Here is a 25276-nt window from a genome sequence, read left to right as displayed (position 1 = left end):
TGAGGTTGTCATTGGCTTAAACCCAGGGCGCCTGGACTGTCACTTTGTAACTCAGAGTCTCAATTTCCCCTCACTGTCATACTCCTGAAATGATTTCTGAGACTGAAAATGTATGGGAGAAGGCGTAATGGGGTCTCAATCATGATGTTGACTGTGAACTTGTAAGTCCTTTGGGAATTTGTCTGTTTTTAAAGAAAGTACTTTTGATTATTAGAAGAGCCAGTATCCTTAGGGTGAAGACTTAAAAGACCAACCAAATTTAAATCGATTTTTTCCCTAAATTATTAATATAGACTGAATCTATGTTGTACTTACATAGACTTTTTTATTGTGGTAAAATGTACATAACATAAAATTTACCACGTACATAGACTTTAAAATTTTTTCTAGTAATAGTTACCTTTTGAGTATTTACTATGAACAACACAGTGTTTATAGTAATATTTTTATATACATATTCTCATTTAATTCCCACTACTTTATAAGTTCTTGTATTTACAAAGATCTGACTATAACTCAGCTCACATACTTTTTTTCCAGTTTTTTTTTTTGAGACATAATTGACATACATCACTGTATAAGTTTAAGGTGTACAGCATAATGGTTTGATTGACATATATTGTGAAATGATTACCACAATAAGTTCAGCTAACATCCATCTTCTCATACTTGTATTTACAAAGATCTAATTGTAACTCAGCTCTCCTGTCTTACTTTTAAAATTTTAATAACTTTTTTTTTAACATCTTTATTGGAGTATAATTGCTAACATTTTAATAACTTTTAAAATTATTTATGTTCACTATAGAAAGCTTAGAAAATACAGACTAGCAAAAAGAAGAAAATTGCATTCATCCATTCTACCACCAAAAGCAAGATAAGCACTATCGACACAGTTGGGTATATCTTCTAGATTCTCTTCTATGCATGTTTATGTACTGCAATCCTATTAACTATTTTATGGTAGATTGACTACAATTACCTCTTTGCTTTTCATAATTCACATTTTAAACAATTATGATCTTAAAATCAGTATTAGTATTTATAAAGAGGTGTGCTAGCACACAAAATTGCTATTCCATCCTAAAATTGATTTTAAAAAATAATTCTGGCATAATCTCTTCACATGTGAGGCATAAAAGTGAAGGTTGCTTGGCAACTAAAATGATTCTAATGAGGACTTAAAGACATTACAAGGAAAGAAAAGTAGTTACTCATTTCTTTCCAATGCTAAATGCTAATTATGATAACCATGACCGATTATAGTTGTAATAAATGAAGGAAACAAAAAATGCTCCCATTAATTTAAAAGTCTAGAGGTGAGCTTTTCTTTTCTTTTTTTTTCTTTTATGTATAGGGAAAGTCAGCATGTCTGCTTTGGTTTTCTCCAAAGAGTGTTCAAGGGCCCTGGGGCGACTGCTGAGGTTCTTACCAAAATCTTCAGGCAGAAGATGCTGCCAGGAGGGAGGTTGGATTAGAGGGACACCGGCAATTAATTGAAATGAACAAAGGGAGTAGGGACCAGAGGTACTGTTCTCGAGGGGGAAGGGGAAGCAGAGATTGGCAGTTTTATAGTGAAGGAGAGAGTGGAATAACCAGAGTAGTAAGGCAGTCAGGGATGAAGTCACTTGGGAGTTTCTGGGGTAGGGGAGCAAAGGTAGCTTTGTCTGGCTTCCCTCCACTGATGTCTGTGAACTGCTGTCCCCCCAGGACTTGTTTTTGTAATCTTGCGAAGAGCCGCATTTAAAGGAGGCACCCAGGACATTTAGGAAGCCAAGAAACGTCCCAGCATTATGATTTATGAGTCTATCTTGTTAGAATGTAGTTACAGCCTACAGAGTATCCTTAAGTCTGGTGAGCAGTTAATCCTTTCGGTTAATTTTGCATTCACTTATTTAATGCCAGATGCATAGGGATGTTTTCATGCTCCCTTCCCCGCTTCTTCCTCCCCAGCTCACTTGCATCCTGGGTTCCAGATTTACTCCACCCAAACCTCCTTTGGTGGGTTCACCATTTCCCTCCACTCCCAGGTAGTTCAAGGCACACAATGAGTCACTCCAGCTTCTGATGTGTTGCTTTCCAGAAGACAGCTGTAGTTCCCACACTCCTGGCTGCTGGACTTTGTCTTCAGTTATTGCCAAGGATGAGCCGAGCGCGTGGTGACTGGGGTTCTCCTGACTGTTTGGCGCTGCTTTAAATAAACCCGGAAGGACCTATTCCCCACAGTTACGGTGCCTGTGGCTCCCCCGCCGTCTCTGCCCTCAGTGGCTTAGAGTCCTGTTACCCGGTCAGCAACCACCAACATCTGCCCAAGATGGATTAGCTTCAGTTAACTGAGAAAGTGTGCCCTGAAAATTGCTAGAAAGATAGAGGAGGATTCTCTGGACTAAAAGAGATTTAAGGGACATTTCAACCAGTCATAACATGTGAACCTTTTTTCTAAATGTACACACACATGCATACTCATAATTATTATATAATTATATGTACTTGGAAATTTGTATGCTGAATGGATATTTGATGATATTAAGGAATTGCTATCAATTTTATTTGAGGCATGTTAATAACGCATTGGGTTTTTTTTTTCTTTTCTTAGGAGTTCTTATTTTTTAAAATACATACTGAAATAGTTACTGATGAAATATCATGTTTGGGATTTGCTTTTAAATAATATGGGAGGGAGAAGTGAGTGGGGTATAGATGAACTGGCTGTGTTCTGATCATTGTGGAAGCCAGATAGGTCCATAGAGGTCCCTTACATTGTTTTTGCCTACTATGGTATATGCTTATAATTTTCCATATTGAGATCTTAAAAAGAAAAGTATTCTCAAACCTAAGAAAAATAGATGATTAAGAATTCCAGAAAATTCAAAGGAATCTAGTCTAATTTTCTTTGGTGATGAAATAGAGTGCTATGTCGGTCTTAAAGAGGGAAGAGGAAAGTCAAGAATAAACATAGGGTACTTTGGTTGCACAGCACTGAAATACCTTATTCATGTCCTGTACTTGACATCCCACATCACATTCAGCCCACTCCCTGCTTCAGCACTGAGAAGTTGAATTCCCGGTATCCAGAAAGACCAAAACAAAACAAAAAAACCTGCAGACTTCAATCTTCAACCCTTCTATCAGAGGCAGGACTTGGAGTTACATGACTGAGAGAATGTAATACCCTCCTCCCCACCCCACATCATACACACACACACACACACACACACACACACACACACAGAGTTTTGATCAGGGAAATGCCGTGGTCGTGATAGAGCCGTGGTCGTGATCCCAAGAAGGCAGTGAGCAGATTACAGAGGAGGCCATGGGAGGCCACGCAGCATGGTGGTCTTTGGAATCCACTCCTGGCTCTGCCATTTACCAAATGTTGGCCTTAGGCAAGTTATTTTACTGCAGTTGTCTCATCTGCAAAACAGATAATAATGGTGAAAGGTTTTAAAGGTCATTTTAGTTTGGGTGGAAATTAAATGTTTGTCTTAGATTTCCTCAGAAGCAGATCCTGAGACAAGGATTTGAATACAAATAGTTTACTTCGGAAGATGATCCTAGGAAAAAACTGGGAAGGCGGCTTATAAAGGATGCATTGTCAAGTGGGTTATTACTCTAGAATCAAGGTAGAAGACTTGAGAACTATCCTACCGAAGGCAAAGGAGCTGGGGTATTTATATGGCAAGTACCTCCAGTCGTTGTTTAAGGGCTGCTTCTAGGTGTTAATTCTCCAGCATGTTTTCTCCAGCACGTCTGGGCTGCCGTGCGCACAGGTGGGGATGGGAAGGACCTCCAAAGGAAGCCTTCAGGCAGGTGGAAGTTGGGCAGGCATACACTATAATGGGAGGGCCTGAGAGTGTGTGGGTGGGGTACTGACGGCTCTGCTACAAAGTAAATGCTCAGTAAATGTTGGATGGGCAAATATAGGCTACATATAGATCCAGATAGATTCAGAGCTGGTTAATAATCATACTCAAAGTGTGTACATACAGGCATGGGTATGGATGGATGTCGCTCTGCAGGTGTAAACACTTATGAGTGGCTCTGGACATTTTCATCAGACTTAAACACAATCTATGTTTTTGTTAGACACACTGATGGAAATAAGTACATTAGACGGAAATCAAAGTTCAGGAAGATCAATATGAGCAAAGAACTTGGACAGCACTTCAATAGGAATAAATGTCTTGCACTGAAATGTAATAATATTGCTTTATATATATTCTGGATGGAGAAAAACTAGGGTAATTGTCATCTTATGAAAAATACCAAAGGATATTAGTAGATTTTAAATTCAGTATGAGCCTATAGTGCCATGTGACTTCTCAAAAAGTTAAAGTAATCTGGGATTGCCTTAATAGAAATAGACTTTCCAGGTTAAGGGACTAATACCCTGATTGAATTATGAGGTCTACTCATAGTGCTAGAACTTTTTGCCCTTAGCGAGTTTCTTAATGTTTCTGAGACTCAGTTTCTATCAACATGAAAGTTAATACATATCCTCTATATTGTTGTGAAGTGGATATCTTAGTAGAAAGAAATCATTTATGTAAAATTTTATCAAAATACCATTATAGTAGATAATCAAAAATAGATAAATCAAAAATAGTAGATAATCAGAATGTTAGGGTTAGGATTTAGGGTTTAGGGTTAGGTTATAGACTTGAATGTTAGTGTATCATCCTCCCAGATTAATAATGCAAACTGCCAAAGGGTGCATAATTGCATCTTGGAGATACAGGATGGAGATATCTGGTTGAAATGGCTGTGTCAAAAAAATTACCGGATGTTGTCATAATAGACACAGGCAGGTATGAACCTAGTACATAGTACTATAATTTTAAATTTTACATGAATATGAGCTATATTAATAGGTGTTTAGTGAATAAGACCCCAAAACGTAATTCCCTCATTTTTCAAACTATTAGGACAATGACAGAAATCCAACATGAACTATCTTACGGAATTTATTGAAGGAATACAGGTATTTCATATAACTGAAGCACAGAAGGAGTACAAGATACCTGTAGGCCTTGGAAACATCTGAAATTAGGGACTAGAACACCATCAGGAGATACCTGCACTAGAGTGCAGGGCATTATTAAATTTAGGTTTAGTCTCTGGGTTTTAAGACAGGAATGGAAGGCTAGAAAGAGTACAGAGGAGATAAATAGTTAAGGAATGATATAGAAATAAAATCTATGAGGATATAAGATGGCAGCACCTGAAAAGAAGACAAATTAGTGGTTTTTTCTTTCTTCTTAGTCTTAACAGTGTTAAGCATATGTATGTCTTGATAATGTTATGCATAGAAGAGTTAGTATGTATATGTCCTCCCAGAGGACAGATACAGAGTAAATGGACTTCCCATTTATACACATATTAAATATCAAAACACGAACTCCCGGTTCTAGCCAAGATAGATTATTGGGTATTGGAATTATTTTTCTGCTGTAAACAACTATAAAACTGGACCTAACATGTGAAGCAGCTATTTTTTTTTTTAACATGCATTTTAAAAATTTATTTGTTTATTTATTTATTTATTTTGGTTGAGCTGGGCTTAGTTGCGGCGTGTGGGATCTTTAGTTGGGGCATGCGGACTTCTTAGTTGCAGCTTTCGGATTTCTTAGTTGCGGCATGTGGACTCTTAGTTGTGGCATGTGGACTTCTTAGTTGCAGCATGCATGTGGGATCTCGTTCCCCCACCAGGGATCGAACCCAGGCCCCCTGCATTGGGAGTGCCGAGTCTTACCCACTGGACCACCAGGGAAGTCTGAAGCAACTATTTTTAGGTATTAGAAAACAGGACAGACTTGTGATTATGGATAAAATGAAAAGATATAAGGTAACCTCAAAACTTATCTTGGCTTTCTCCTGGCACTATACAAATTGTTGTACAGAGCACTAGAACTCAGAGAGCAGCATCTTGCCTGGCAGAGGATACAGAGTTTGTGTTCAGGGCTTCTGGGATGGCTGGAATTTGTGGAGTAGGGTATTGGAAAGAAGGGATCTCTTTTGTCCTTGGCCAAGTGCTAAACTGTATACAAATATGGTAAGACTCCATGCCACCAAACTGTTACTGGGGGTCTGTGAGTCAGAGGAAGTCTTATAGTCTGGGAAATATTGCAGTTTGGAACCAGCCAGAATGGAGAGATATAACACCTGAGGCATTCAGCTGAGACATGAAAAAGACCACACCACAGGAATAGGAGTACTAGAGCCCTAGAATAAGAGCTACTCTTGAGCCACCCTAACAAAGCCTAAATCCAGGCCTTGACAGGATGAGTTTAAAGCTCCAGTAAATTAAATGTGTCTATAAATTAACATGATCCAAATTCTAAACATTGTATCCACAGTGCCCAGCATGTAATATAAAATTACAAGACATTTTAAAAAGCAAGAAAATGTGACCCATAACCAGAAGGAAAAAAAGAGAAATAGACTCAGAGTTGACACAGATGTTGGAATTAGTAACTAGGGAATTTAAAACAGCTATTATAAATATGTTGAAGGACTCAGAGTAAGGTAAACAGAAGAGTAACTCAACAGATAAATGGAAACAATAAAATCAGAAGACTGACAGCACCAGCTGTTGGTGAGGATGTGGAGCATCTCGAACTCTTAAACATTATGAATGGGATGCAAAATGATATAATCACTTTGGAAAACTGTTTAGCAGTTTCTTATAAATATACACCTACCCTATGACCCATCAATTGTACTCCTAGGCGCTTATACAAGAGGAAGGAAAACATGCCCATGATATGACTTATACAAGAATGTCCATAGCAGCTTTTGCCATAAAAATCCAAAACTGGAAACAACCCAGATATCATTCAACATCAGAAAGAATAAACAATACGCTATGTATACAATGGAATACCTACTCATCAATAAAAAGGAATGCACTGCTGATGTAGTCAACATTGGTTAATCTCAAAAATGTTTTGCTTCATGAAAGAAGCATTACACACAAAAATACATACTGTATGATTCCAATATATGAAGTTCTAAAATAGGTAAAACTAATATATGATTTAAAAAAAATAAGAAAAATGGCTTTATAGCGGGCTGAGTTGGAGGAACTGACTGGGAAGATAAGGGAACTTACTGGGTCATAGAAATATGCTAGATCTTGAGAGGGTTTGGGTTATAAGGATGTATGTATTTGTCAGAAGACATCAAACTATATGTTAAAATTTGTGCTTTCCACTGTACCTCAGTAAGATAGAAAAATTTTTTTCAAAAAACAAACACCAAAACTGGCTAGCAGAAAACCGGTAGAAATTTCTTCTGTAGGAACTTTAAGTGAGAGGACGTCTTTTCACAATCTATTCCCATGTGGTAGAGCTTGCTAGAAGGCAAAGCCAAGATTTTCAAGGCCTACCAGATAGCAAGTGAAGATGACTAACTTTTGTTTCATCTCTAGTTTAATCCTTTGGGTTCCTCTATGATTGTGTGTGATCAAATATGTGAGGGCCAAGATCTGAGGGACAAATGTCTAGTGACTCAGAAACCAGAGCCCCCTTCTGATGATCATTGGGCAGGGGTGGGGAGATAAATAAAACCCTGCCAAGAACATCCTTATTTAATCAGTTGACCTGCTGCTAGTGAAATACTCTTTGTAACACCCCACGAACTACAGAGGTGAAATGGCAGACTACTTGAAAGTTAATTCATGAGACCATGCCAGTGTAGAAGAGGGGTTCATTGAAATTTCCCAAGAGCCCACACATTTCATTTTAATCATACTTGTGAGTCTGTTCCAGTTGTTTTACCAGAGTTGCTGAAATACTATAAAATGACTAATGTTCAATCCCCTTATGGTTCCTCTCTCTGGCAGAAATATTAAGAGTGGTAAAAGGCCCAAGAGTTGGATGGTGGGAAAGGGACAATGATTTGTTTTCATATCCTGGATAAAATGCCCCTGGCCAGACAAAGTACAGGAGGGTCATCCCTGGGATTGAGCTTTCGGTGCCCCTTCATTAATGCCTGGAAAGTGATAGACCCCAGTGGACACTTCCCAGGGTTCCAGGGAAGAGGGGAGAGAGAAGAGTGCCCAGACACCACAGGCAGAGACCCTTAATCAGCAGAACCTGTGAAGGCCCCAGGAGAACTGACATCATTATGTTGGAGAGTGTGAAGGACCCTGGTCTCCGGCTTCAGGGATAAAATATCCCCTAAGAATATGGCTGTGCAAGCCCGAGGGAGAGGGGAGCTTTACTGATGTACAACGGGAAACTCCCTGTGGCCCAGATCAGTTACCTTTGATCATGGTCCTCTGGCTCACCCCACATTGATTTCTGATGTGCTTCATGAGTCCCCACCCAGGAGTCTGTAACGCTGGCACCAAATCACCTATTTGTTAAGTACTTCCCTTGTGTCTAGCCCTGAAAATGACTGAAAGACCTCACCACTGATTTCTGAAATTGGAAATGTCTTCATCAGGTCATTTAGTAGCTTATAGACCTACCCCAGGGCACGGAATAAACTAAGTGGTCTAAAGCAGTCTAATCAAACTTGACTGACCATCATATCATTGGAGAGATTTTTAAAAATACAAATTCTGTGTCCATCCCTGAATATTTTGATGCAATAGGTATGAGATAAGACCTTGGGATCTATTTGTGGGGAGGTCGTTTGGTTTATTTTTTGTCTCGTCTTATTTTTAAGCTAACCAGGAGGTCTTGAAAAGGCAGTCAGGTTTAATATATTCATTTACTTCTGGGTAAGCCTGAACATATGCACCCTAGGATAGAAAACCTTTGATTTTTTTTCTCCTGAAACTCTCCATTAAATTAAGACCACCTCACTAGAAAAAGAAAAAAAAATCACCCACTAAAGCCCCAAAATTTACCAATTGTGAATTTTTTTTCATTATGTTATCTCCTCTCAGAGTGACAATTATTATACAAATATGACCAGAGGAATACTGAAGTCTCCAACACCTTAACACAGGAAGATCTTTCCTATGGTTTCCACAGGTGACCAGGTGTGTGGAAAGGTGAGAGGTAAAGGGGGAAAACACACCAAGTGGGGAAAGTATTGAAGTGCTTCCTACTACACAGCCTGCTCTTTACCTATTCAAACTGGCTACAGCATCCTCATTTTATCTAAATCACTAGCATGGATCAGGGACACATGTGCCAGCTGGTGCACATGAGAGGCCAAAGATGAAATAATGATATTGACCCACTGTGACCAAACTCTGAGCAAGCAGCTGAAGCCAAAGCCTTACCAACTTTCATACCCCATCCTTGCTGACTTCTTGTACATTTGGGGGTCTGAATTTGTTTGGAATTGGATGATCCAGCATCCCTGTGACAGATGGGGGAAGCCCTAGAGTCATTGCTGTCTTGTAATCATAGATGGCCATCTGTATGGTTCCTTGGCTTTTAAAGCAGTCTGGGAAGGATGTTGACAGGGAAGGAAATTGAGAGTTAAGATACTAATGCTGACCAAGTGTGGGAGGAAAAATAATCAATTCAAGTAACCGAGCTTCCTGAATAACAGCAAAACTAGTCGTGTTAGGCAAAAACCAACCTTTATTTCATGCTCTGATATGATCTCACTGTAGCAGTAAGTGTACACACATGCCCACATACACACACACACACTCACCCACTCTGTAACCTTCCCTTAGTAGCTATGCAGTTAGGGAAAAGATGCAAGTAGAAATTAAAATAAGGTACTAGGTTCTTTAGAAATGATCCACCTTGAAAAGAGCCTTTAGGGCTCGGGTTGTAAGGTATAACCAGTTTTAAAAGATTGCTAGGTGAGAGGGTGCTGCTTTCCTCTTTCTGTAGACAGACCATCTGCTTTTGCAGAATTTTAAAGTAAAGATCAGAGTAAGGGCAACTCCCCAGTTTGGTATATGAGGTCCCCAACACTGTGACCCTTACCCACATTTTCATACTTCCTATCTACAAATGCTTTCTAATTAAACCAAACTGGACTTCGCATCCTTTCCTGAATATACTTTTAACTCTCTAATCTCCAAGAGTAGAAACCATTTCTTCCATCACCCAGTATGTCTTTACCTCCATCTTAGTCTGTCAATATTTGACCCCTCCTTCAAGACCCACCTCATGCCACCTCTTCATAAAGGTTGAGCCATTTCTTCTAGTCAAATCTAGCCTTCCCCTTTCCCCACACTGCCTTAGTGTTTTGTTTGTACCTCCCTCCAGGCCCTTCTGTGTTCTGTACCATATTATAGTCGGCAGCTTCTGGACAGTTGCTGGGACAGGACCCTGGTTATCTCCGCAATTCCCACACTACTAGGCACAGCTCTCTTAGAACAAAGACCTTGGACTTGTTATGAGAACATCCAAGCCTGGAACACCATCCCTGCCGCTGGTGGTGGTATTATCCACGGGCCAGTTGTTCATCCAGGGTGATATTCAAAATACTTAGTAACTGGTATGGCACAGACCCCATCAGTCCACACAGATGCCACTTGGACAGATTGAACATCAGCCCTGTTTTTGTGCCTTTCTCATCTGCAAAGTGACTGTGTCCCTACCCACCTCACAAGGTGGATGTGATGGTCAAATGAGACCAAGCATGTGGAAGTACTGTGTAAGGTGAAAAGTGCTGTGCTCAGGCGTGTCCAGCTGTTTAGTGGTATTTTCAGTGCCGTGTGGGGTTGGTGGCCCTGCCCTCGGCATCCCCTCCTACTCTGATCAGAGCAGGCTCCAGGGCTGACCAAGGACTTGCTGATCAGTTGAGGACACAAGTCGAAGAAATCTTGGCATCAACCTATTATATCCCACAGAAACTCAGGATATCAGCTTCTTCAGGCATCTCCCGTTACCCTTTCAGTCCTGAAAATGTCAGTTTTTCAGTGGATATATTTTGGCAATTCTTATCTAGATCGCAAGCCCAGGAAGGCTTTTTGAACTGTAGTCTAAGGTTTTCTCACTTGAGGAGAATTGTTCTATTGCACAATGACATTAAATTTCAGGACCCTTAAAGATATCTGGGAATCTCTGATTGTCACCGTGTCAAGGGGATGCTCTGTCTAGATCTGTAAACGGAATTAAATGCCAGTGGCATTAACACAGATTGAAAGAAGAGCCTGAACATTAGGTCCTGCTTTTTGTCCTTATAGTTTCTTGATTCGTCTTTTTACCCTTTCTTCTTAAAAACTGTGATTATTCCCTTACCATCACCTCCCTGCATCCCCTCACATCTCAGGCATAAAAATCCTTTCTACATACATCTTTCTTCCAAAGACATATAACTCTTTCAATAAGTGCACAGCTACTGCTTTGTGTTTATCATTGGCTACTAGTCAGTATCTGTTCTTATACAGAGCAATCTCCCCTTATCTGAGGCTTTGCTTTCTGAAGTTTGTTACCCAAGGTCAACTGCAGTCTGAAAATATTAAATGGAAAATTCCAGAAGTAAATAATTCATAGGTTTTATTTCTTATTTTTTTATAGGATATTTTTAAATTTGTTTTTTTTTTTTTTTATTGAAGTAGAGTTGATTTACAATATCATGTTAGTTTCAGGTGTACAGCAAAGTGATTCAGATACATATATATGTATATGTGTGTGTGTGTGTATATATATATATATATATTCTTTTTCAGATTCTTTTCCCTTATAGGTTATTACAAAATATTCAGTACAGTTCCCTGTGCTATACAGTAAATCCTCATTGTTTATCTATTTTATATATAGTGGTGTGTATCTGTTAATCCCAAATTCCTAATTTATCCCTCCTCCCCTTTCCCCTTAGGTAACCATAAGTTTGTTTTCTATGTCTGTGAGACTGTTTCTGTTTTGTAAATAAGATCATTTGTACTCTTTTTTAGATTCCACGTATAAGTGATATCATAGGATATTTGTCTTTGTCTGGCTTAACTTCACTTAGTATGATAATCTCCAGGTCCATCCATGTTGCTGCAAATGGCGTTATTTCATTCTTTTTATGGCCAAGTAATATTCCGGGGTGTGTGTGTGTGTGTGTGTGTGTGTATACACACACACACCCCCCACATCCTCTTTATCCATTCATCTGTCAATGGACATCTAGGTTGCTTCCATGTCTTGGCTATTGTAAATAGTGCTGCTGTGAACAAGGAGTTGCATGTATCTTTTCGAATTAGAGTTTTCTCTAGATATATGTAGTGGGATTGCAGGATCATATGGTAACTCTATTTTTAGTTTTTTAATTGCACGGCATTTCGAGTACGATGATGAAATCTCACCACCACCCTGCTCCCTCCTGCCCAGGACATGAATCATCCCTTTGTCCAGCAGATCCACACTGTAGACTCTACCCACTCGTTGGTATAGGAAGAAACATACATGGTGTATATAGTATACGGTTTGGTACTATCTTTGGTTGCAGGCATCCACTGGGGGTGTTGGAATGTACCCCCCGTGGATAAGGGGGGACTACTGTCCTGTGATTTGGGTGAAAGAAATGGCCCCATTGTAATGTGCACAGCAGGGGACCGGAGACTGCAGGGAACTGACAGGAAGTCAGCAAACTCGTGTCCTTATCCTCAGAGGATCCCCATTTAGAAGGCAGTGCAGGACTGCAGAGACTACAGCCCTGGACTCAGAATGAGAAAATAACCAGCACAATAATTTGTAGTCCCTTCCTGCCACTTCCTAGCTGTGGGACTACAAATGAGTGGTAACGATGCGTTATTACCTCCCTTGAGTCTGTTTCTTCATGTGTGAACCAGCAGCATCTACCCTGCAGAGCTGTGGCGAAAATTAGAATGCCTATAGCAGGGCTCTTTTGTGCCCGTCTCAAAAGGAGATGGTTCTTACTATGGTTCTTATTATGATTACAAGATACTGTTCAGCATAACCATCAGGAAACTTTGGAAAAATAAAAGTTTATTGCTTACAAGACCTGGAAATTACACAGCATACCTAGGGCCACACAGCAAGGTTGGGGTGGGGGGAGGGAGAGAGGAGAGAAAGAAAGAGAAAGGGCACGCAGGCCAGGGGTTCTGAGTATATTGGGGTCAAGGGTGGGTCTAATGTTTGATGGGCTCAGTCTTTATGGGTGAATTTAAAACATAAGGTCAGGAGTTTAAAGCATGAGGAGAGGAAAAATCAAGTAGCCCAATGGTCAGTTATTGAAATCAACCACGATGTCTAAAACCAAGGAGCCTCAGTGCGGGGAGGTGGCCTGGCCCTTTATCTGGTCTTGTGGTTGGCCGTGTGTTTATTTGAAAGATAGCCGGCTTTGAAGGATGCCTCTTTGAAATGGATGCCTCAGCAATCAAAGTTTAGGTCAGGCCCTTGCGCTACAAAACAGAAAAAACAAATACAACTATCAGCACAATAGCCTAGCCCACCCAAGCACCAGGGATGCTCAGTACCTTCCCAGGTAGGCTGGCACCAGAAACCCTCCAGAGCTGAGATGGAAAGGATGTGCCTTTACTCTTCTCAACCCAGATTGAGCAGCAGTGGGATGCGGTGGAAAGGGCCGGGCTTGAGTTGAAAGACCTGGACTCAGGTCAGGCACTCACCACGCATGTGACTTTAAGCAGCTCACCTCACCTTACTCCGTTACCTCGTCTGTAAAATAATTAAAATAACACCCATCCTGCAGAGTTGGTGTGAGGTTCAAATAAGCTAACGTGCGAGGAGCGAAGGCCCTAATAAATGCGTGTTGTTAGTACTTCAGCAGTGGCGCGAGGTTTCGTGTGTTACGTGACTACCGTACTGTCAGGCAGCCTAGATCTTTGGGACCCGCCAGTCAACCAGATATCACAGTGGTTTGGACTTAGTGCAGGACCTTGTTCTCCCCAAAAGATATCAAAGTGCTTTCCTTATCTTGACTGATCTCCTGATTATCTCTCTGCTGGGAGGGATGGAGGCAAGATATTATCAAGCTTTTATTTGGCAAATGAGCAAATTGAGGCCCGGAAATGACAGAGCTATCCCAGGGCTTGGCAGCCTGGGTTCAGATCGCAGGACTGCCATTTACTAGCTAAATTTGGGCACGTTGCCTTACCCCCTTTTTAACTTCGGTTTCTTCATCTATCATGACGATACCACCTACCTCGTAGAGTTAATACATGTGAAGACCCTTTTGGAACAGGGCCTGGTACTGCACTCCATGTATGTTTAACAGCAGGAGAGCAACAGAGACCGCCAGCGGGAGAGGGAGAGAAAGTCAGGCTGGACTTTGAATGTAGTTCACTTGTTCCGGTCAGATGCTGTATTTCCTCCGGCAGAACACCAAATGGTGCTCCCGGCCTTCCCATCTTCCGATTGGTATCCACTTAGTGAGTTTCAGTTGCATTTTGGCTGTTTCTGTAAGACGGTGACACAGCACCAGTTCATGACTTGGGCTGCTTTGAAACCCCTTCTTATTTGGCTCTTGGCTCCTGAGTAGAGGGCAGTTTTTTCTTTCCTTCAGTTAATAAGAGATTCCTCACCCAACTGTGAAGTTCTCTCTTTCAGAGTCATTCCTGGGTCCTCATGCAGATTTCTCTCTAGCACCTCAGTAAACCCTGAGAAATCCTTCTGTCTTGAGGGCCCGAGGGGCAGGTTGCACTTAGAACCTAGAACTGGAAAGAAGTTTGGAAGGCCCCTACTTACTCTGCCGTGGATTGGAGCCATGCTTGCAGGAAGCCACATCTGGTCTCATTGGCACGGGCAGTGTGACAGACCAGCGTGGAGAGCCCCTCTTTGAGTTGTGGTTATAATGAAGTATTTCATGAAAAATCATTGTTCCACTCTGGAATAACCAAAGCCTAGCAGGAGCAAAATAGTGTTCCAAATCCAGCAAGAGAAATAAGAACAGTTCACCCCTGTGACAGTGCTTCCCAGTTTACTAAGCGTTTTTCTGTCTTTAATCAAAGGTAATCTAATCCTAACTACAACCAAAGAAGGGGCGAGGAGGCTTTCAGAATAACTTCTGTCTGATTACAAAAGATTTTACTCAGTCCTTTTACCATACGTGATGGTGTGATGTCTTTTGTCCAGGCCTGTTCATTGCAGAGAATTATGAGCCAAGGACAGTTTGTACGGTGAAAGCACAGTTTGTGGTGAGACAGCGTTGGGGGCAGTGCCATTTTATGGTAACGTACACCAATTGCTTCAGCCCTGTTGTGCACCGGAACGAGATTATCTAGGCGTCTAGGTCTGTTAGGATCAAATCAGTAGTGAGAAAAACTTTCTGAAGAAGGCTGAGTTCGTGGCTAACCAGTAAGTCCCAGACAGGCCTTGTGTTATTTCACTAGGTCAGTGTTTGGAAAGTTCCCTGAGTTGCTTCTTAATTCCTATCCAGCCTGTCAACAAATACGCAAAAAAAGGCTCAGGATTTAACAGACAAGATGGAAGCGATAGGAACGCGCTCCAGTAAGCAAGGAGAGAGCGGAGCGAGCGCTGCCCCAGATTCCCTTCCCTGTTGTGTTGTGTCTTTGTCTTGGGTCCGCGCCCCTTGTGCTGGCCTCCCTCCAGCCACCTGCGGGCAGCTCTCTATGTCCTCGGGAAGCTCAGCCGCGGCCCTGCTGCCCGTCCGCCCCCCGCCGGGCACACCCTTGTGGTGCTGTGCGGGGGACGGTCACTGTGTGAGCCAAGTGGGCTGCGTTGACAGCAGCTCACCAAGGACTCAAATCACAGCTTCTCTACCCAGCTGGACAATTCGATTGTTCCCAGGGACTTAGGTGGGCCCCGGAGAAGCGGCCACCTGCCCAGGGTGTTCAGTTGGTGCCGCCTTCCAACAACGGCTCTTAGAATTTGAGGTCATGGCTTCGTCCCAGAGTCCATCACCGGGTCGCAGAGTCCATCACCGGGCCTACCCCACACCCGTCGCGCCCCCTCCCGCCCCTTGTCTTTCAGTGCCGGCCCAGCCCCCCGACCTCCACACTCGGGACTGTGTCCAATTTGCAGAACTGAAGAGGACAGCTTCCCTCACGACTTCTCAGACCCCTGATTCTTGAGACGTGACAGGTCCGGATGGAGGCTGCAGTCCCCAAGGAAGGCCATGGCCTTGCTCAGCAGAGGCAATAGACCTGAAAGCTCTTTTTCACTTAGGCAATTCGTGCGCATGGTTAGACATTTATAGATTGCAGTCGCTCATCCAAAAAATCTAGGTCATCCTTTACATAGAGCTTCACGCTTCGGAAGCAAAGCCGTGCGCAGGGAGGACTGTCCCCATTGCCGTCTGGTTTGGCTGAGGGAGTGGAGCTTCTGTTGCAGGAAGAGGTGGAGGTGGGCCGCTCAGGGGACTGTGAGCTCTCAGGGCACTGGGTGTTTTCACCCACGTGGCCACAGGCTCTCTGGGGTCTAGTCGTCCTAGCTGAATGGTGCCAGTAACAGCCTTCGTGTTGATGTCATGAGAAGTGGTGGGTTTAAGGGTTCGGGTCTCCAGGAAGATTTTTAGTCTGTACCGTGACTGCAGCGAGAAGAGCAGGGTTGGTATGTGGATGTAGGGCTTTTTGGGGAGAAAAAGGAGATATGGGTGTAAGAGGTTTAGCCTTGTAGCATGCACGGCTGGAAGTCAGAGCTTTTCCCAGTACGCCTAGGCCTTACCCCACTGACTTCCCAGCAATCCCCCGAGGAGAGGTAGATGCCAAGGAAGGAGCCCTGGGCTGGGGGCCAGAGGGCCGATCCTGTCCAGGACCTTCCACTCACCAGCCCTAGACCATGGCCAACGCACGACACCTCAGTCCTCCTCTTTAAAATTGTGCGCACGGTGCCTGCTGCTTGCAGAGCGGTACAACTCAGGTGCCCAGCACAGGTGATTCTGTCCGTTGAGCCTCAGTGCTGTGAAAACAAAGTCTTGCTCTCAGGCGTTCCCGTCCAGGGAGAGCAGTGGCTCTCCAGCTGCTGGGGGCTTCAAGGACAGCTGTGTGTGCATGCTTGTGTTTATCTAGATGCCGGGCAACTTGAATGCCTGCCCCACCTCCCGCTCCACCACGCTGGCCCAGCAGGATGGTGAATAAATCCAATAGCACAACAGGAGCAAATGCAGTTCCTTCCCTTCACTAAGCGCCTCCAGGTCAGCCTCTCTGGGACAGGAGTTGAGAGAAGCCTGATTAGACCAAACCCCCTTTACGTAGGGGTCGATGAGCAGGTTTTTCTGTTCTCTGTGTCCCTGGCTTTGGCTGTCAGCACCCTCAGAGAGAAGAGGTGGGTCCGCCCAGCCCTAACCCACTTGGGTGAGACGCTGGTTAAAGGCCTGTTGCAGAAGTTTGAAATTGCAGCTCTCGGTTAAACTGAGGCTGCGTCTTGTCCAGGTCAAGGTGTCCCCCAGCCGGTGCAAATAAGTAATTTAAAGCTAATTGTCACCAAGATATTCAGAGCTCCTGGACAGCGTGCCGTGCCAAGGAACAGAAAATGCTCCAGCTAGACCTCCACTTTCTCACTCACGTGGCAGGCCCCCCGCCATGGGTCCGGGTATGACATACCAGGTTATCCCAGAGGGAACCAGAGCGGGGCTTAGATTTATGAGGGCTGGGAGCTTCCCTTCTCCCGAATTCTCACCCTACGTTAAAATGTTCTTCCTTGGGTTAGAGCACCAAGTACTCCAAGAAGTTAGGGTTAGGGTTATGCAGGCACCTGAGAGGATTCACCCATGCGTCCTCCCCTCCTCCCGAGGAACGCGATCCCCAGGATTAACTGGTCAGTCAGTCACCAGGCAAGGCCCAGAGGGCGTGAGATCAGGAGTGGGGTGAGGAGGAAAGCGGGTTTGGGAGCACCTGGGAACAGGTGCCAGGTAGGATGGAAGCTGAGCAGGCACCGCCCTTCCGACCCCGGGACCGGCAGCGTGGTGCTGAGAGCTGACTGCAAGCATCTCCTCCCAGCTCCACCGTCTGACTTCATATTGGTGGCTCGGCATTGGCCCCAGTGGGAGTATTAATACCACAGAAATGTGCAAACACTACAGATCAGGGTCCCCCTCACCCCCCCAGGAGAGCTGTTGTTGAAACTCTTACCAGTGCATCCCCAGTGGCGGCCACGCGGGTTCTCACGCTTGCCCTGTGAAGCGAGACTCCGTCCTTAGCAAATCACTTGCTTTCTCCTGGTTGGAAAAAAGATGAAGGTGCTGCCGGTACATGTTGTAAGCTGCTCAGGTAGTAGAAGCTCTGAGAGTTCAAAGTATGTGTGCGTCACCACATTCTTTCTTCACGTGCACTTCCTACCCCAGCTGCAGCTGTTGGCCCTAAAAAACCAGACCAACAAACAAACAACAAACCAGTAAACTTATTTTCAGCTTGTCAATTTTTCTGCACTCTCCAGACAGGATCTAATGAGTGTAATAGTCTTGCTGTCAAGTAGGGTTTATTTCTTTGGAACATTCATCGTGTTGTAATCCGTTCAGAACTCTGTGTGGTATCTGTCAGGTTCTGCCTGAATCCAGCCTCTCCTGTTACTGGAGATACTGACCTGCATTAGCAGCTGCAGCCCTGCTCTAGGCTCTGGATCCAAACCTGCCCCGTGGCTTTCTGATACTAGCTTTCCCATTACCATTTTCTGGCCCCTGGTTTCAACACACCTGTTCTTTTGTGTGATTCCCTCCCAGTGCTGATAGCTTGCTCACCCTCAATATACCAATTTCTGACATTCTGTCTTTGGTACATACAAAATCCCTTCGCACATCAAGGGATTTCCATGGAAACCGAAACAAAGGGGAAGAAAGGACTCTGCACTGGAGTTTTCTCTGGTGTTGGACATGTTTTATGTCCATTTTGCAGCGAGTCATTCCTGCCCCATCCCCCAGACAAGCCTTCACTGTAGGAAAGTTGCCCCCACCCCTTGTCAGCAAGATGCAGCGCCTCGAATGCAGCCATTTGCAAGTTTGTTGTCACAGGAGTCACATCATCAGGGAGCAGGGCATCACTCTAGGAGGCAAGCAGCTTATTTAAGATTAAACCACAGAAAGGAAGAAAAGAGTCTGTGGGCAGATTGAGAGGCAGAGGGCTAGACCAGATGGCCTCTTGAATCCTGAAGCTTTGGGTCACCTCACTGCAGATGGTAAGAGATGCTTCCTGAATCCCCACGACTGGATAGGATCTCTCCTTCCCCTGAACTTTGCCACCATTCAGCATGATCTCCACGGGTTTCACTTCTACCATTGACTGCCTGATATTATGAAGTATGTTGGGTGTATGTCTTATTCTCCAACTAGACAAGAGTTTTCTTATAGCTCTTCATATCTCCTTTGGTACCTAGGACAGTGCCTTGCACAGAGTCGATTAATTATAAAATGTTTTTAATTGAACTAGAATGAAAGTTGCTCTATAGAGTAGTTAGAAAGCTGTATCCTCTCGTTGGAAGGGTGTTAAGTAGAGCCTAGTCAGCCAGTTACCTGTGATGCCTTTAGGAGGAAATAATGCAACGGCTAGAAGGTTGAGGTGGAAGACAGCTAAAGTCTTTTCCACCCTGAGATTCTGTGATTCCATGAAGCATAGCTAACGCCAACACTGAGTCTAATGATGAAAAACCAGTTGCTGGCTCACAGAGAAATGACTCTCCACATGGCTTTTCTGTTTGCACTGTGGAGCAAATGGTCCACAGGTCAGGTGGATCTTTGACTAGCATACTTCCCTAGCAGCACACATTGCTCCCCAGGTTGAGTGATGGAGTATGTAAGATGGGCATTTTATGTCACACTGAGGTTTCAACCCTTTAAAGAAGTCTCCCCCTGAAGTAGAAGGAGAAGCAGATGGTAATGAGAAAATGTGCACATTTTATTATGCATTGCACATTTTACTTATTAGAATTTTTAGTATGACACCCTACATTTTTCAAAAGCCTAAAGCTGCAAACAAAATTAAATTATTCACTGAAATGTTTAAATCAGCTTACAGCAATTATTTCAAATTATCAAAATAAAATCCAGCAGTCTGGAAGGTAGATTCCCCTTGACCAGCCACTTTGAAATCTGACTTTGAAAGGGAGGCTCTTCCCCTCAAGAAGGAAGAAGTGCTGCTCCGTGAGATGAGGGCAGGAAGGGAGTGCATCCTTGATGAGGTTGCAGGGAGGTCGATGCTCGAGTTGGGGAGAGGTGGTGGCGGGAATGAGGGCAAGTGAACATGCCAGGAAGTTCTCCTGTGGAAGACGGGGCACCGACGAGGGGGTTGTGAACCAAGGTGCCGAGACATGCCCTCCTGGCCTTACCATATGCCAGCCTGCCCTCCCACAGAGCACGTGAGGATTAACACGCCGTACTGGGGGACCATCACAGGACTCTGTGGAAGAGGGGGTGCAAGGCAAAAGTGGAGAATGACTGTGACTGTGAATCTTAGGCACAGCACCCTTCTTATTTTAAAGCTAACTTGAATGATCACTATCAATCCACCAAGGCATGTGAGAGTTTTTCAGAAATCATCAGATGCAAAAAGCTATCCTTTCAAATGTGCATTAATTGGTTCCAATCCGATATTCCAGTGGCATCTCTTAGACTTGTAGCCCTATAGGGACTGGAAGAGATCTTAAAACTCATCTACTCTAGCCCCCTCCCCCCATTTAATACTTGAATTCCCTATCCTGACAAATGGTCATGCAGTGTCTTGGAAAAAGCTGGGGATCTGGAATCAAATGGACCAGGAGCCAGATCCTGAGCTCCTCCACCCATTGTCTCTTTGACCTAAAACAAATGACCTAAGCTCTCTGTGCTTTGATTTCCTCAGCTATAAATTGTGAGCAGTACCAACACTGCAGAGGTGTTGTGAGAATTAGAAATAACGTCGTTAAAGTGCTGAGCGTAGCCCCTGGTATTGAGTAGGACTTCAGTAAATAATAGGTGCAATGCCAATTACAAAAATTGAATTAAATGTCCCTCCCCAGCCTCCTCTTGAATACAGAGGTCTGTGATGCAGATGCTTCCGTTGTTGGGCAGGCTTAATGGTTAGAATTTTCTGCCACGTGTTGTGCCCAGTTCTCTTTCCCATAACTTTTTCTATTCATCCTCTCTGGTTCTGCCATTTGTGGCCCCACAGAACAAGTCTAAACATTCTCCCACAGTTAACGTTACAAATATTTGAAGAAAATTTTAATATTTCTACTGAGTCTTCTCCATGGTAAACCTATTTGGGTCCTTGAATCCTTCTGTATGTGACTTGGTTTTCATCTCACCCAGGACACTCCTAAGCCCCTTTCCCTAATATATGAGCATCCATGGAAGGATGCTAGCCAGCCACAAAGAACAATTGAGATAGCAAGTCTTAGATTCTATTCATACTGAATAAGTCTGCGACTGTGTCCATAACTCCAGGAACATTCTAATGCATACCCTACAAATATATTTCAGTTTCTCCTGCTTTGTACCGTAACGTACGGGAATAGGAGCACGACTATATAATTCTGTGAGGAAAGGTGCATTATCAAAACTATATTGTCAGGTGCTGACTTGAAAACTTACATCTGTATAATTGTGGTAGATTTGATTGTGTTATTGCCCCCTCTCCCAATTTTACCTTCTCTGTGTCAGTGATCTTTTCCATATGAGTTTGAGGTTCCTGCCCTTTGACTTGAGATTCAGCAGTGACTTTCTTTGGCCAACAGAATAAAGCAGAAGTGACAGCATGCCAGTTCTAAGCCTAGGCCTAAGAGGCCTTGGATATTTCCAGTTGCCCTACAGCGCCCTGCCATCACCATGAGAAGAGCATACCCCGCCTAGCCCACTGGTCCAGGGAAGTTGGGGGGGCATGTAGGATAGGAGCCCTAGCAAAGCCCAGCCTATATCAGCCAACCCCTAGCCAACTTACAGACACTTGAGGAAAAAAAAAAAAGATTACTGTTTTCAGTCACTGAATTTTGGGGTGTTATGCAGAATTTTTGTGGCAGGAGAAAAATATTACAGAAATTATGTGGGCCAGAAAACAGATAGCAGTATTAACCCCACCTCACCAGAGTGTAAGCTTAGAATAAGTAATGAAAGATTTATAAAACTATAAAAGGCTAGATGAATACTTCTTAAAAATGATTTATCAAATTGTAACTTTGTTCCTTTTATAAACTGTGGCCAAGAAGAAAATGTGTGTATATTATATATCATTAATGAAATAGCTAATGAAAAAAGCAAACTCAATATCCAAAGATACATGAAAAGTTAAGGGGTCTCCTATTTGGTGTAGTTCACTCATTTACTCAAGAAGTGTTTAATGAGTAACTGTCATGTATCAGCACTATTCTAGACCCTAGAGATATGGTTGTGGAAAAAACAGACAAGGTCAGGTCTCATGAAGCTTATATTCTAGCAGAGACTCAGAAAATAAAAATCAAATAAAAAAAGGTAACTTCACATCACTGATAAGTGTTGTGAAGAAACTCAGACAGGATCATGGCTACCTTAGGTAGTTCAAGGAAGACCTTTCTGATGATGTGATGTTGAAACTGAGACATAAATGACATGAATGGGCCAAGGGAAGAAAGGCCACATAACGGAAATAACAAATGCAAAGTAGGAATAATCTTGGAGGGTTCGAGGTATAAACAGTGGTATAGAGAGGAGTAATATGGTATGAAATGAAGTGGGAGACTAACAGGGGCCAGAACATGTAGAGCTCTGTTGGCTGTAGCAAGGAGTCCATGTTTTATTACAAGTATAATGGAACCCATTGAAGCGTATTAAGCACATGACCTGATTTATGGGTTTTAGGAGCTCACTCCTGGCTGCTGTGTGAAGAGCAGTTTGTGGGTAGGTGGATAAGAGTGAAAACAGGGAGGTCAATTAGGTCATCATGGTAATGGCTACAACTAGCATGATGGCAAGGATGGGGAAACATGGAGAGGTTTGAGGCATATTTTGAAAGTAGAATCAAGACTTGCTAATGGATTGGATGCGAGGAAAAGTGAGAAATGAAGGATGACCCCTAGGTTTTTTGTTTGGGTAACTGAGAGGATGGCTGGTGGTACCATTTCCTGAGATGAGGAAAAATGGAGGAGAAGTGAATTAGGGGAGGGAGAGGTCATGAATTTTGTTTGGATGAGTTAAGTCAGAAATTACACATCTACGTGGATTCACCAAGTAGGATGTGGGACACACGAATTCGGTACTCAGGGCTGAAGATATCTGTTGGGCAGTCATGAGCATATCAATGGTATTTTCGCCAAAGGACTAGATGAATTCCCCTACCTAGAAGAAAGAAATTAAATTTTTTAAATTTAAAGCTTAAAAAGTTTTAGACTTTAAAAATTGTTAGAAAAAAAGGAAGTGGGAGGACTAAGCCGCAGAGCACAGTGACATTTAAAAGCTCAGCAAAGGAAGAGGAGACAGAACAAGAGCTGGAGAGGGAAACTGAGAGAGTGTGATGTTGTGGAAGCCAAGCGAAGAAAGTGCTCCAGGAAGAAGAGAGTTGTCAGCTTGGGTTGGGTTGGGTTGAATGCAACTCAAGTCATAAAGTAAGATGAGGACAGAGGCATGAACCCTTGGATTTGGCAATGTGGACCTTGAAAATAAAAGATTGGAGACCTTGAAAATAAAAGATTTTGTGGAATAAGAGAGGTAGGAGTCAAAAATGGTATGGATGAAAGGGAATGGGAGATGAGAAATTGATGACTGAGGTTTTGCTGAAAAGGGGAACAGAATGGAGAGGTGCCTAGAGTTTCAGGTTTTGTTTTACTTCATTTCGTTTTAAATAGGAGATTCTGGGGTGTGCTTAAATGCCAGTGGAAGTAAACCAGGAGAGAGAAAGAGGAAAGGTGATACTGGAAGAGAGAACGTGGACAAAGACAGTGTCAGTGTCCTTGAGAAAAAGGAGACCCAGAGCTCAGTGGAAGCATTGACCTGTGAAGTGCCTCCCATGGTAATAGAGGAAGGCAGGCAGTAAGAGTAATAGAATGCGGGTAAATTGGTGGATTTGGTGGTGGGAAGGTGAGCGATCTTGTCACGTTTGCTTATATTTTCTCAATGAACTATGACTTTAACTCATTATTTGCAAGTGAGCCAGAACTTCTGAATCCTGAACCCAAATGCACTATGTCCTTCATTTACCATTTGGTACACTTGGAAAGAATGAAAATGATAACCCCTTTTGTATAATGTGCTTTAAAGAGCTAGCAAATGATAAAACAATTCATGTATATTCTTTCATTTGATATTTTCCCCTGAATCATTCAAGTTCCCAGCAGGGAACAGAATTCACATGGTTTGTTTAAATGAAGACACTTTAATGATGGGGGACTACTTACAGAGATGAGAGTGGAATTAAGAGATGCTGCACCCAGAGACTATCAACAGCCAGAAGTCATTACCACCATCAGGAGCAAAGGGTCAAGGGAGATTAGTATATAGTATTAGATCCCAGTGAGAGCTAGAGCCCTCAAAGAGGGACCAAGCAGCGTGATCAATCATTGAAGGGACCTGTAGCTACAGGGAAGTAGTGCCAAAGCAGAGCAGGAAGGAGAAAGAAATACCTACTTCTCTCTCCTCCCATCTCTTGCCGATGCATCCCAATGGCTGAACCCAACTGGAAGCTGGCTAGCAAGGAGCCTGGTGATGCAGTCCATGGTGAAGGACAGAGACTAGATCTGCAGTGAAAAACCAGCACAGCCCCTAACACTTCATGCCGTAAATGTTAAAAGATTTTGAAAACCACTCCAGGGGGAATCTTTGCACCCAATGCCATTGTATGGAATGCATCTTGTTATTTGGTACCAGCAGGATTTGGAAAACCCAAGTAAGGAGCTAACCATGATCTCTGATACAAATCATCATGGGTACTTGTAACCCACCCATAATCTCCAAAAGTCATGTTTGCCCATAGTCTTCCTCCTTTATTCCCATCCAGAGGGCATTGCCCATAAAACTAGGGAAGCTTACATTTCAGGGCCCCTCATTTGCATGAGCCCCCTTCCAAGGCCATGGGGCAGCCCTAGAAATGTATTCATATGGTCATATGTTTTTGTAAAACTAGCAAGAATAAGGTATTCTAACTGTAATCTGTTAAGACTATAACTTTTTTCCCTCTGACCCCAGAAAGGACTTCCTCCTTCCCCCGTTATATGCCTTTCAGGCATCACAAAGCCTGGATCTGCTTCTCCTTTCAACAGAGACTCGCATGTACCGGTGCAAACGTTATCCTTTCCCCACGATTCTACCACCTTTCCGGCAGCGTGGTTAATGAGCCTCAAAATGGACACTTGGGGGTGGGGAGAATGCAGCAGGAGGAGAAAGAGAAGCGAAGAACCGAGGGATGTGTGGTGCCAGAGTCAGTGGGGGCGGGGCGCTGGGCCTGCAGAGCCCGCACTCTGGTCTTCCACCGGGAGTGATGGGGGTCTGGCAGGTGTCCCACCAGGTAACTAATTCCTCTCTGGGGCCTCGCTCAGAAGCTGCTCTTTGT

At 43.3% G+C, this 25276-nt stretch overlaps 1 protein-coding gene and 1 long non-coding RNA gene across 5 annotated transcripts in view; one reads left to right on the top strand and one right to left on the bottom strand.

Moving 5' to 3' along the window:
• The window catches only part of RASGRP1 (RAS guanyl releasing protein 1), an 82760-nt gene that overhangs the window by 13580 nt on the left and 43904 nt on the right, over positions 1-25276 (top strand). The window lies entirely within an intron of this gene.
• On the bottom strand, positions 1377-25276 carry LOC309625512. The gene is made up of 3 exons (XR_014242549.1): positions 17927-25276; positions 16623-16754; positions 1377-16422 (listed from the first exon to the last, which is right to left on the bottom strand). It is a non-coding gene; the product is annotated as an uncharacterized lncRNA (long non-coding RNA).

The sequence above is a fragment of the Balaenoptera borealis genome (genome assembly GCF_965194805.1).
Source record: "Balaenoptera borealis genome assembly, chromosome: 3".
NCBI lineage: Eukaryota > Metazoa > Chordata > Mammalia > Artiodactyla > Balaenopteridae > Balaenoptera > Balaenoptera borealis.
This window is presented reverse-complemented; position numbering and strand designations above follow the sequence as displayed.